The sequence below is a fragment of the Gekko japonicus genome, unplaced genomic scaffold (genome assembly GCF_001447785.1).
Source record: "Gekko japonicus isolate JY-2015 unplaced genomic scaffold, Gekko_japonicus_V1.1 scaffold4642, whole genome shotgun sequence".
NCBI classification, from domain to species: domain Eukaryota; kingdom Metazoa; phylum Chordata; class Lepidosauria; order Squamata; family Gekkonidae; genus Gekko; species Gekko japonicus.
Window position 1 is genome coordinate 69,508 of NW_015162100.1, and position 10,691 is coordinate 80,198.

Consider the following 10,691-nt stretch of genomic DNA (forward strand, 5'->3'; position numbering starts at 1 on the left):
GCTTACCTTCAGTCACACTTTGAAGAGCCTTATGCTGTGGTAGCAGCTGCTCCCTAAGCAATCTCCAATGGCCAATCAGAAGCCCTGCTAGGCAACAGCTCCACCTAGCTCCTCCCACCTCCTAAAAACACTTGACATGCGCTACAAGAGGTTTCAGGTGCCATTGTGCCCATGGGCACTACATTGGGGGACCAATGTTAAAGGGCCGTAGCCAGCGGGAGGGCTTTAGAGGTGGAGTACCCCGTGATTAAGGTGGAACCCCATCACTCCGTGTCGATGCCTCCTCTGCCCAGGTGCTGGTTGGTGGTGGCGCATCGGGGCTGCTGGTGGGCCAGCAAGTGAGCCAGCTCCACAGCCCACCACTGCCAACCCTGCTCCCGCTGCAGCACCTACTTAAGGGGTTGCCTGACATCAGCCAAGCCAAGCCAGAGATGCCCCTGCTGGCCCAGATGCTCTCCCGGGCCTGGGCACTTGCTAGCCAACGGGACCCGGGCATCCACCCAGCCTCCGACGGCTGCAGGAAGAAAGAGACACTCTCTGAAGGTGCTGGGGTAGTAGAGGGCAACCTGCTGGGGAGGGAGGACCTCTGCGCCCACACACATCATGGAGGAGAGGGCATTGAAAAGAATACACTGTTCACATGGTAAGGTTCCCCGTCCAGCGGCGGGGGGTGGGGTGGGTGAGAATGCAGGGCGTCTCTCTGAAGGCAGGCGTTTTGCTCCTAGGGCTGGAGGTGCCTCCCTTCCTCATCTGACCAAAGGAGAGAGGAGTTGCCAGATTCACATTTTGGACTGAGGACGGGCTTGTGGTTTTTTAAAAAACAAGGTTAAGTCTTGGGTGGGCGCTCTTTAGCTGCCGGAGGGAGTGGCAGTTGGGCAGGCCGTGGCAGGGGCGTACGCTTGTGCACCCAGCTTCTCTCTGCCCCTCGTGCTCCCACCCCCAAGAGGCCTGGAGGTGTCTTTAATTTAATTTAATTTAATTTAATTAGCAGCAGCAGCACCCCTGGGGGAAAAAAATCCTGGCTATGGGGCTGCTCTGTTCTATGCCACCATGATCTCCTTGAATAGGGTAAAAATTTACTAGATAGCTAGCTGTCGAAAGCCTGCAGATCTTGCATTCATGCCTTGCCTTGCTTCAGTGTTTGCTCCCTAGTTATTCATTTGGATATGTATACCCTGATCTTTCCCCCAAAGCAATTTACAACAGTTTTACCTTCCTACATTGTTATCCTCACAACAGTTCCATGAGGCTGACTGAGGAGGTGTGGCTGAGGGGCTACTCATTAAATGTGCAGATGACACCAAATCCGTTTCAAAGCCGAAGAGCCAGCACTGTCCGAAGACGTTTCCGTGGTCACGTGGCCGGCATGACTAAACACCAAGGCGCATGGAACGCTGTTACCTTCCCACTGAAGTGGTACCTATTTTCTTGCTTTCGAACTGCTAGGTTGGCAGGAGCTGGAACTAGAGACGGGAGCTCACTCTGTTTTGCAGCAACTCGGGTCTTGAACTGCTGAACTACCGACCTTCCACAGCCTGCAGTTCAGCGTCTTAACCACTTGAGCCACCGCAGCTTCTCGGTAGCAGTGTGTATGAACAAGATCTTGGGGTACAGGTGGGCTGTAAGTTAAATATGAGCAGCCAGTGTGATAAAGTGACAAAAAAGGCTAATAAGATCTTGAGGTGTATCAACAGAGGCATAACATCCAAATTGTAAGATGTCATGGTCCCGCTGTACACTGCATTGGTCAGGCCACTCCTAGAGTATTGTGTGAGTTCTGGAGGCCTCACTTCAAAAGGATGTGGACAGAAGGGAGCGGGTGCAGAGGAGAGTGACGAGGATGGTCAGAGACCTGGAGACCAAGCCCTATGAGGAAGGGCTGAGGGGCTTGGGAATGTTCAGTCTGGAGAAGAGGCGGTTGAGGGGGGACATGCTTGCTCTCTTTAAGTCTTTGAAGGGCTGTCACTTAGAGGAGGGCAGGGAGCTGCTCCTGTTGGCAGCAGAGGAGAGGACTCGCAATCATGGGCTTTGATAAATGGCAAGAAGGTACCGGCTGGATATTAGGTAAACCCTTTTTACAGTAAGAGTTCTTCAACAGTGGAATCAGCTGCCTAGGGAGGTGGTGAGCTCCCCCTCACTGGCAGTCTTTCAGCAGCACCTGGACAATCACTTGTCAGGGGGGGCCAGTGATGGCGAACCTTTTAGAGGCTGAGTGCCCAAACTGCGACCCCAAACCCACTTATTTATCGCAAAGTGCCAACACGGCAATTTAACCTGAATACTGAGGTTTTACTTTAGAAAAAACAACTCATACATTAACTTAAGATGATCCAAACAAAGTAAGGAAAGCAATCCCAAATGCTTTCATTTACTTAAAATGATTTGGCAGAGAATTCGACACTTTAATGATGGTTTGGGCCTGGCTGGGGTGATGGCACGCGTGCCCACAGAGAGGGCTCTGAGTGCCACCTCTGGCACCCGTGCCATAGGTTCGCCACCACTGCTCTAGGCTGATCCTGCATTGAGCAGGGGGTTGGACTAGATGGCCAGTATGGCCCCTTCCAACTCTGTGATTCTGTGATTCTATGACACAAAATCAACCAGTGAGATTCCATGGCAGAGTGCAGATTCGAACCTGGGTCTCCCAGATCCTAGTCCGATACTCTAATCACTATGCCATGCTAGCCCCTATCTCAAATCGATGCCAATTCTACCACTTACCTCTGCATTCACATTCCCCCTTCCGGCAACCTCCTGCTTGCCTCAGAGTCACTATGCCTCACTGCACAGGTATCATGTAGCCAAGACAAGACACTGTGAATTGTGGCGGGGGGGGGAGGGAATTGCTCAGCAGGGTGTGTTAAGAATTTGTACGGAAACCTCTGAAAGCCCCCCATAGAACTACAATGCCTAGGAAGAAATGGAATGACTGTCCTACCAGTTTAAGCCTGTAATAAAGAGAAAGCACACCTGTCCCCTCAAGAGGTTTCTCTCCACCCAGAGGTCTGGCTACCAAGCAAAGCAAAGAGCCTCTTTTAGACCTTCAAGTACATGCCTAAGCATGAAGGCAATTGCCAAAGCCCAAAAAACAATCACAGTATCACAGTGTTGACACTAACATATTTATCATTTGCAAAAAAGACTCAGATCTTTTCAGGCCCTCCCTATGGGACCGAGTCAAGCAGAGAGCTATTTTTCGACGCTGCACAGAGACCAATTAGCAAGAGAGACTATTAAAATAGACATTTCCTAATGTCAAGCTCCGTGCATGTTCTGCAGCTCCGGAGTGGGCTGGATCTCATTTAGCAGACATTCCACCGGTTTGTAGTAGCGTTTGTTTTTTTTGTAAATTTTGCTCCTTCACACATTTCTGCAATTAATGGGACAAATAATTTTGCCCAGATGGCAATGTTAAGTGTGCACCACAAGAAAAACAGCCATTTCGCAGCAGATGGTGACAAAGAAATGAAATGCGCAAAAAGAAAGAAGGAAGGGGGGGGGAAGGAGAAGGATGATTTACAACACGCCATGCCTCACTGTGAATATAATTACCAAGTTTAATTACAAGTGCCGATGAGTCAGAAATATAACTGTCCCAGATAACATTCCAGTGGGAATCTTACCTTGAATGTAGCACAAGGTAAGGAGCAGAGCAGCACCGGCAGACAAGCTGTCATGAGAGAACTGTCAAGAGTTTGCACGAGCGTCCCAGATCTCTGCTTTAAATCCCAAGTGAACTGACCAACTTCTGTAAGCAGACTGTAGGCCAGAGCCTGTACATATGGAGACATGCTTCTTAGGGCTGGAGACATACATTCATTTTGAAGAAAGCTGAACATTATTTGAGAGTGGTAAGAAACACTTCCTAAAATGTACATGTCTTTCCACCCCCTGCTGTTGTTCGTGGTCAGACAGGCTTTCAAATCAAAACAAAGACCCTGTAAACACTGTTTAACCAGAAGCAAAGGTGGGGATGAGTGTACACGCAAGCAACCATCTTTCTTCCAAACCACCAGCAACTCTCAGAAAGAGAAGCATTGTTTGTCGCCTACTTTAGGTGCCACTCAACAGCACGTTCTTCTTCTTCATCATAAGTTATACAGTCAGAATAAAAACGGAGCAGCCCAGTAAGAAAGCGCAAATGACTCACAACTGAGTTTCTGATGTCACTTCCTGAAGAGCTGCTCCTCTCGTACTTTCCAGCTCCCCTCCATAAGATGCTCGTCCCAGGCCCTGCTCTCTGTGCCCCCACCACCACCTAGAGGTGAGATGGGTTGTGACCATAGACAGGGCTTTCTCAGTGGTGGCACCTCCTTTTTGGGATGCCTTCTGCCTTGAGGCTCATCTGTTACCTATCTTATTGTACTTTAGGTGTCAGTCAGAAACGTTTATTTTTACCCAGCATTTCACTGAGGGACTGCATCTTTTTTAGTTGTTTTTAATGGCCTGCTTTTAACTTGGAGACTGTTTTATTAGTATCACTTTTGTCCGCTCAAAGTCATTTTATGCGTTTTTCATGCCCCCTGGCTTGGGGAGGGGCTGTGACTCAGTAGTAGAGCATCTGTTAGGCATGCACAAGGTCCATAGTTCAATTCCCAGCAACTCCATTTTAAAGTATTATAGATGACAATAGGGGATGTGGTTTTTCACAGACAGGAGAAGCCTGAGGTAGCCTTCAGGGCCTGCAGCACTTTGTAGTAGCCAGCATAGTTACGAGTGTCCAACAAGGACTGGGGAGATCTGGGTTCAAATCCATGGGCAACCATGAAAGCTCACTGGATGACCCAGAGCCAGCCACTCTCTCTCAGCTTAAGAGAGAGTTGCTGCCAGTCAGAGTAGACAATGTTGACCTTGATGGATTAAGGGTCTGATTCCGTATAAGGCAGCTTCATGTAGCTTTTTTGTGTGTGTTATTTTAGCATTTACATTGCCTGACTAAATAAACAGTGTGAAAAAAATATTTTCACACATGGGAAGAACGCATCCTCGAGACAGAGGAGATGCAAAAGGTCTCCCTCTGCATATCACACCCAAGCATTAAATGATAATGTGTAAGTCATTTACGTTTCTGCCATTGCTTTGTAATATGCACCCACTTTTAGTTAACAGCTCCATTTGAAAGCATTTGTGACTGATTGTTAAGACTCAAGCATATAAGCCCTGAACCCAATGACCTCAGAAATATCATGTATGGATTCAGCCTCTGCTCTACTGTGATGCTCTGGGCAAAGGATGAATCTACAGGTAAGCCACTGAGGTGAGAAAATGTCACATTTCTCCCACCCTTCTTCAAAGGAGCTCAGGGGAAGCATGCACATTACTGAGACCAGAACAAAGCCTGTCTTAAAAGCTCTCTGCCCTGAGTACTTTTGCAGAAAGGAGGAATATAAACACACAGCTACTTATTTATTCATGTACTGAAGTAAAATCCATACCATGTGGTCTGCCCAGGTTATTGCTTTTTCATGAGACAGTAGGATGTAGTTTTTAGATGGTGAGGCTAAGACTAGGAAATCCTGGGTTCAGTTCCTTGCTCACCGTGTACCCTAACTTGCTTCATACAGCTGTTGTGATGATTAAGTGGAAAAAGAGAGAAATATGGCTTCCTATCCAACAGAAATCCTTCTCACATCCCCCCTCCCACTGCAGGCTTAGATGCATCCTTGGAAACAGCTTTTCAGGAGGCATTTTACCTGCAGCGTGAATGGGGAAGCCCTTGTGTCCATGGCAATCCACAGAGACTTTGCTTTTGACATGCTCCAAAGTATCTTGTCTCTCCTTGTTTTGGAAGGAGCCAGCTCTCACGCTGATAAAAGGGACCACCTCTAACAAGACAGATGCCCTCAGCCATCTGAGGCTTCTTCAAGACCAAAGGTCATTACAGTTATACCGACCATTAGCACGTTGTTTGGGAAAGAATAGGTCCTTGAGAATTTATTTCAATGTTTCTTGAAGAGCTGTGTGGCAAAGCTTTATTCTCACCAGCAGTTTTGTAGTGGATGTCACCCACCCATTGTCCTCTCTCCTATCCAAGGAGGAACAGAGTTCACTCAGCCTCAGTGCTATGAGGGAGAAACAAGGCAGATCCAACGGCCATGACTACGAAACTTTTGCAGGTCTTAAAGAGACAAGATGCCATCTCTAGATTTATAGCTGTCATTCCCCAACGTGATGCCCATGGGTGCCATGATGGCCACCAACACTTTTCCTGGTGCTCCCCAAGCGTTTTTAGAAAGCAGATTGAGCCGCATGGGATTCTTGCCCAGCAGGGCTTCTGACTGGCCATCTGATTGGGTGGGCAAATTCAAGCAACTTTTTTCCAGCTGCCGCCACCATCACTATGTCAGTTTTATTCACTTCTCCAGTGTACTTTTTTCAAATTTGTCCTCTGATCCCCTGCACATGGGCTTCCTCTGTGTGCGGCTCTGCCTTCTTTGGCAGCCATTTTCTGGTCAGTTGCACCTCTCGTGGCAGCCATTTTGTAGTTGCGCCCAGCACCCTGTGTCAGAATTCCAAAGGTGCCCACAGGCTCAAAAAACACTGGGGATATCTGATTCAGAGGCACGAAAGATACAACAACAGAGGCACCTGTATCTGTGACATATTCTTGGTTTTATACGATCCTAATACTGCCACTATTCTATATGCTATTACAAGGTGAGCAAAAAGCATAATATTTCACAAAACAATGAGACTAGATAGAACTAGAGGCTAAGTGAAACGATTCTGAGAAGAAAGTCTCAAGGAGTTTCTCCCAAGGCAATTACAACAGCAACAGATTTATACTCTCAATCTGAATTTTATTAAACATTTCCATTTATAGATGCCGCTGAATTTAGGGGGGAAAGTACTGAATTTGGCAGATTTGCATATTTATTGCCTACAAATTCAACCACAAGACTTTTGGACTTTTTATTATCAAGCGTAGCCTTAAAATCAAACTTGGATTTTGTAAAAATTCTAAACATCAAAAAGTAGCATGGAATTCAATTTGTTTGTTTATTCACTCAATTCATATACTGCCTTATAGCCAGGAATAAGATAGGAAGAAAACTTCTAAAATCAACCAAAGAAAATAATTTTTTAAACAAGTTTAAAAAACAGACCCCCTTAAACAATACATCTGTTTTGTACCCCATCACCTCATCTCCTCCTGAAAGAATCCCCACTAAATGCTTCCAACAAAGCCTTAGTATTAACCTTTAATCAGTTGGATTGGCAGATTAATCAATGTTAATCACTTGATTAATTAGTAGGGTGTTAACATTTAATCAGAGAATTCTAGACCAAAGAGATTACCACTTAATTATTGAAATTTACCAACTGAAATTTATCAAATATCTCTCCTCTAGACTTTCATATATTGGCAGGCATAGACCTGACATTATTAGATCTGGAGGGGACATTATTCCAAAATTGCATCAATCACACATATAGTCTTCAACTATTGTGAAAGCTGCATTTCATGCTTGGAATGTAGAATGTTACTGGATTTTTGTGTGTGTATGTGTGTGTGTGTGCATGCGCACGCATGCATAGAAGTTTCAAGGTTGAACCATGTGTAAATGTTATAGCTGGCTGCAAAAATACTCTGAAACAGATGAGAAGCCTGGTGAGTTCTCCTATTACAAAGTCTTTCCATCACATTCTGGCTACCCCCCAATATTCTCAGTTTCTAATCTTATTCAGAATGATTCATCCTCATTCCTGGAAAGTTTATGCTGGGATGGGCCACCTCACAAAGGTCTTTTGTTGGCTGATTCTGTGGAAACACATTTACAAACATAAGGACAGACACCACAGCATTTGTTTAAAGCTGCTTGGGAGTGAAAAAAACAACAACACAGTACAGCCGAGAGGAAGCTGTCATCAGACCTAAATGCTTTGGCTGGACTATCAGTCTGTTCCTAAAACAAATCCACTAAACAGGACCCACGCTTTGGCAGACAGCTTGGAAGCAAGGAACCTGGAGTACTTCATTTAGTTTCCAGAGGATGTTGGGAAATGTATGTGTCACTGGAAGAACATTCAATATTTGTAAAGAAAATGCACGCTCAGCGACATATACTCTCTCACCTTCACTGCCCACAAAACTGAATTAATAAAGATATTCTAATTTGTAGCAGTACGATGTCAAATTCTAGTTATTTTAAATCCCAAACCTTCTTAAAAACATTGTTTTTCATCCAATCTGTCTATTTTCCCCTCTTGTCCTTATGCCTACTGGAACAAAAACTTAAGGTAAAATTAAGGTAACACTCCTAAGTATGCTTACCAGACCGAATCTGGGTGCTACACATTTCCGGTTTGAGATGAAGTTCGAGCAAGATGAGCAAGTTTTCACAGAAACAAAGTAGTCCACAGAACAATGCTTGGGACTAGGGTTGCCAATATTTAAACTGGTCCTCTAGGTATCCCTTTATGATCAGTTTGATCTGCCCCAAATTACAGGCAATATTATTTATTTTCAGGCCATGAAAATCGTCAACTGCTCATTTTCATTCATCCTACCTCTATTAAAGGGACAGAATAGTTTTATCCTGGCCAGTTGATATGATAACTCTACTTGGGACTAAACATTTAGAGACATCTATACTTGATAGCCTAGAATTTATTGTTAAAAATCCCAAATTTTGCAACCAGAAATATTAAAAATCTACAATGAAAACTTAAAAACAACAACATGACAGTCGCCAATGTTCATGCAATTATTTTTGCAATATTTAGGGGGTCTGTGTGTCGGGGGTTGTGGTGCAGGAATTAGTTGAAACTGGATCTGTTACTGTCTACTAGATGAGCCAGCAAGATACAAGACTGTATCTGAGCTCCACTCTCCCAAACACAACTCCATCTTTTCACTCTCTCTGGATTTCAAAAATTTTAGCAGCAGCAACCTACAATTATTCAAGTTTTTCTTCCAGTAGACATGAGGACAAGAATCATGGGCAGTTTTACAATTCTAGATCCTGCATCAGAAATGACCCGCATTTCTCAGCATGACCGCCAGTATGCAGATTCATAGAAAACCTGCTTATCGTCACTCTGGGTTAGTCCCAATGCATTAGTGCCATTTTTTTTAGTTTTGTGTGTGTGTGAGTCTGTGTGTATGTGCTTGCCTGCCTGGAAGTCATGGTGACCTCCAGCGACCCCTATTGGAGCCTGGACGTTTTTCAGAAAGGCGGCTTGATACGCCTGCCTCTGCATCTCAGCCCTGGTATTCCTTTGGAGGTCTCCCTTCCAAGTACTTGCCAGAAGTGGCCCTGCTTAACTTCTGAGATCTGACAAGATTGAACCTGCCTGGGCTATCCAGGTCAGGGCTGCATTAGTGCCATTTTCATTCTTCCAGCATTTGCGGTTCCCCCTCACTGACCCAAGTGAAGCTTCGTTAATTGTTTCATCAAACTGTCCTGCTTTCATCCCATGGTTCTTTTAGTATGGGCTTTATCCAATGCTTCTTTAAATTGTTTTATTGCATTTTTTAATTTCTGATACTGTTTCTATTCTTTAATCTTCTTTGACGGTTTTCACAATTTTTTACTGTTGTAACCCACCTTGCCAGCTTATTTATACAGAGAGGTAGGAAACAAACATTAACACTTTCTTCACATAATATCAATGTCTCTTTTAAACTCTTCAGAACGGGCAGTGTGATACAGAGGATAGCATGCTGCAAGTACAGTTCTCTGAGAACTCAAAACTCATAAATCATGTGCAAAATTGGATCCACTTAATTTCGAACTAGCATTCCAACTTTTAACATGTTGATATAAAATATGAAAACAAAATCCCAAAACCATACGGGCCTGGGAAAAACATGATTCTCTTATTTTGATTAGGAAATGTGTCTTGAAGGTTGACTATCACAGGAAGCTTAACACTGGGAGTCTGTTATCGCCCACCAGATCAAAAGATAGAGGACTTATTTTGATTAGGAAATGTGTCTTGAAGGTTGACTATCACAGGAAGCTTAACACTGGGAGTCTGTTATCGCCCACCAGATCAAAAGATAGAGGAGGATTATAAAATGATGAATGAATTAAAGCTAGCGGCTAGACAAAAAAACTGTGTCATAATAGGTGATTTTAACTACCCATACATTGATTGGGTCAATATGTGTTCTAGTCGGGAAAAAGAGATTGAGTTTCTAGACACTCTTAATGACTGTGCTATGGAACAGATGGTCACGGAACCTACCAGGGGAGAGGCGATCCTGGATTTGGTACTAAGTAACGCCCAAAACCTGGTGAGAGATGTAAAAGTGATAGCACCACTTGGGAACAGTGACCATAATGTTATTGAGTTCAACATTTGTATAAATAGGGAGTTGCCCAAAAAGACCGACACAACCACTTTTAACTTTAAAAGGGGTAACTTCTCTGATATGAGGGGACATGTGAAGAAGAAATTGAAAGGAAAAGTAGAAAGGGTAAAAAACATTGGGGAAGCTTGGAGACTATTTAAAACTACAATCCTAGATGCTCAGAAAAAATATATACCGCAGGTTAGGAAAGGCACAAACAGGTATAGGAAAAAGCCTGCATTGTTAACTAACAAAGTAATGAAAGCTGTAAAAGGTAAGAAGGATTCCTTTAAGCTGTGGAAAGCTAGTCTCAGTGAGGTTGATAAAACGGAACACAGACTATGGCAAATAAAATACAAGTTTGTGATCAAGCAGGCAAAAAAGGAATATG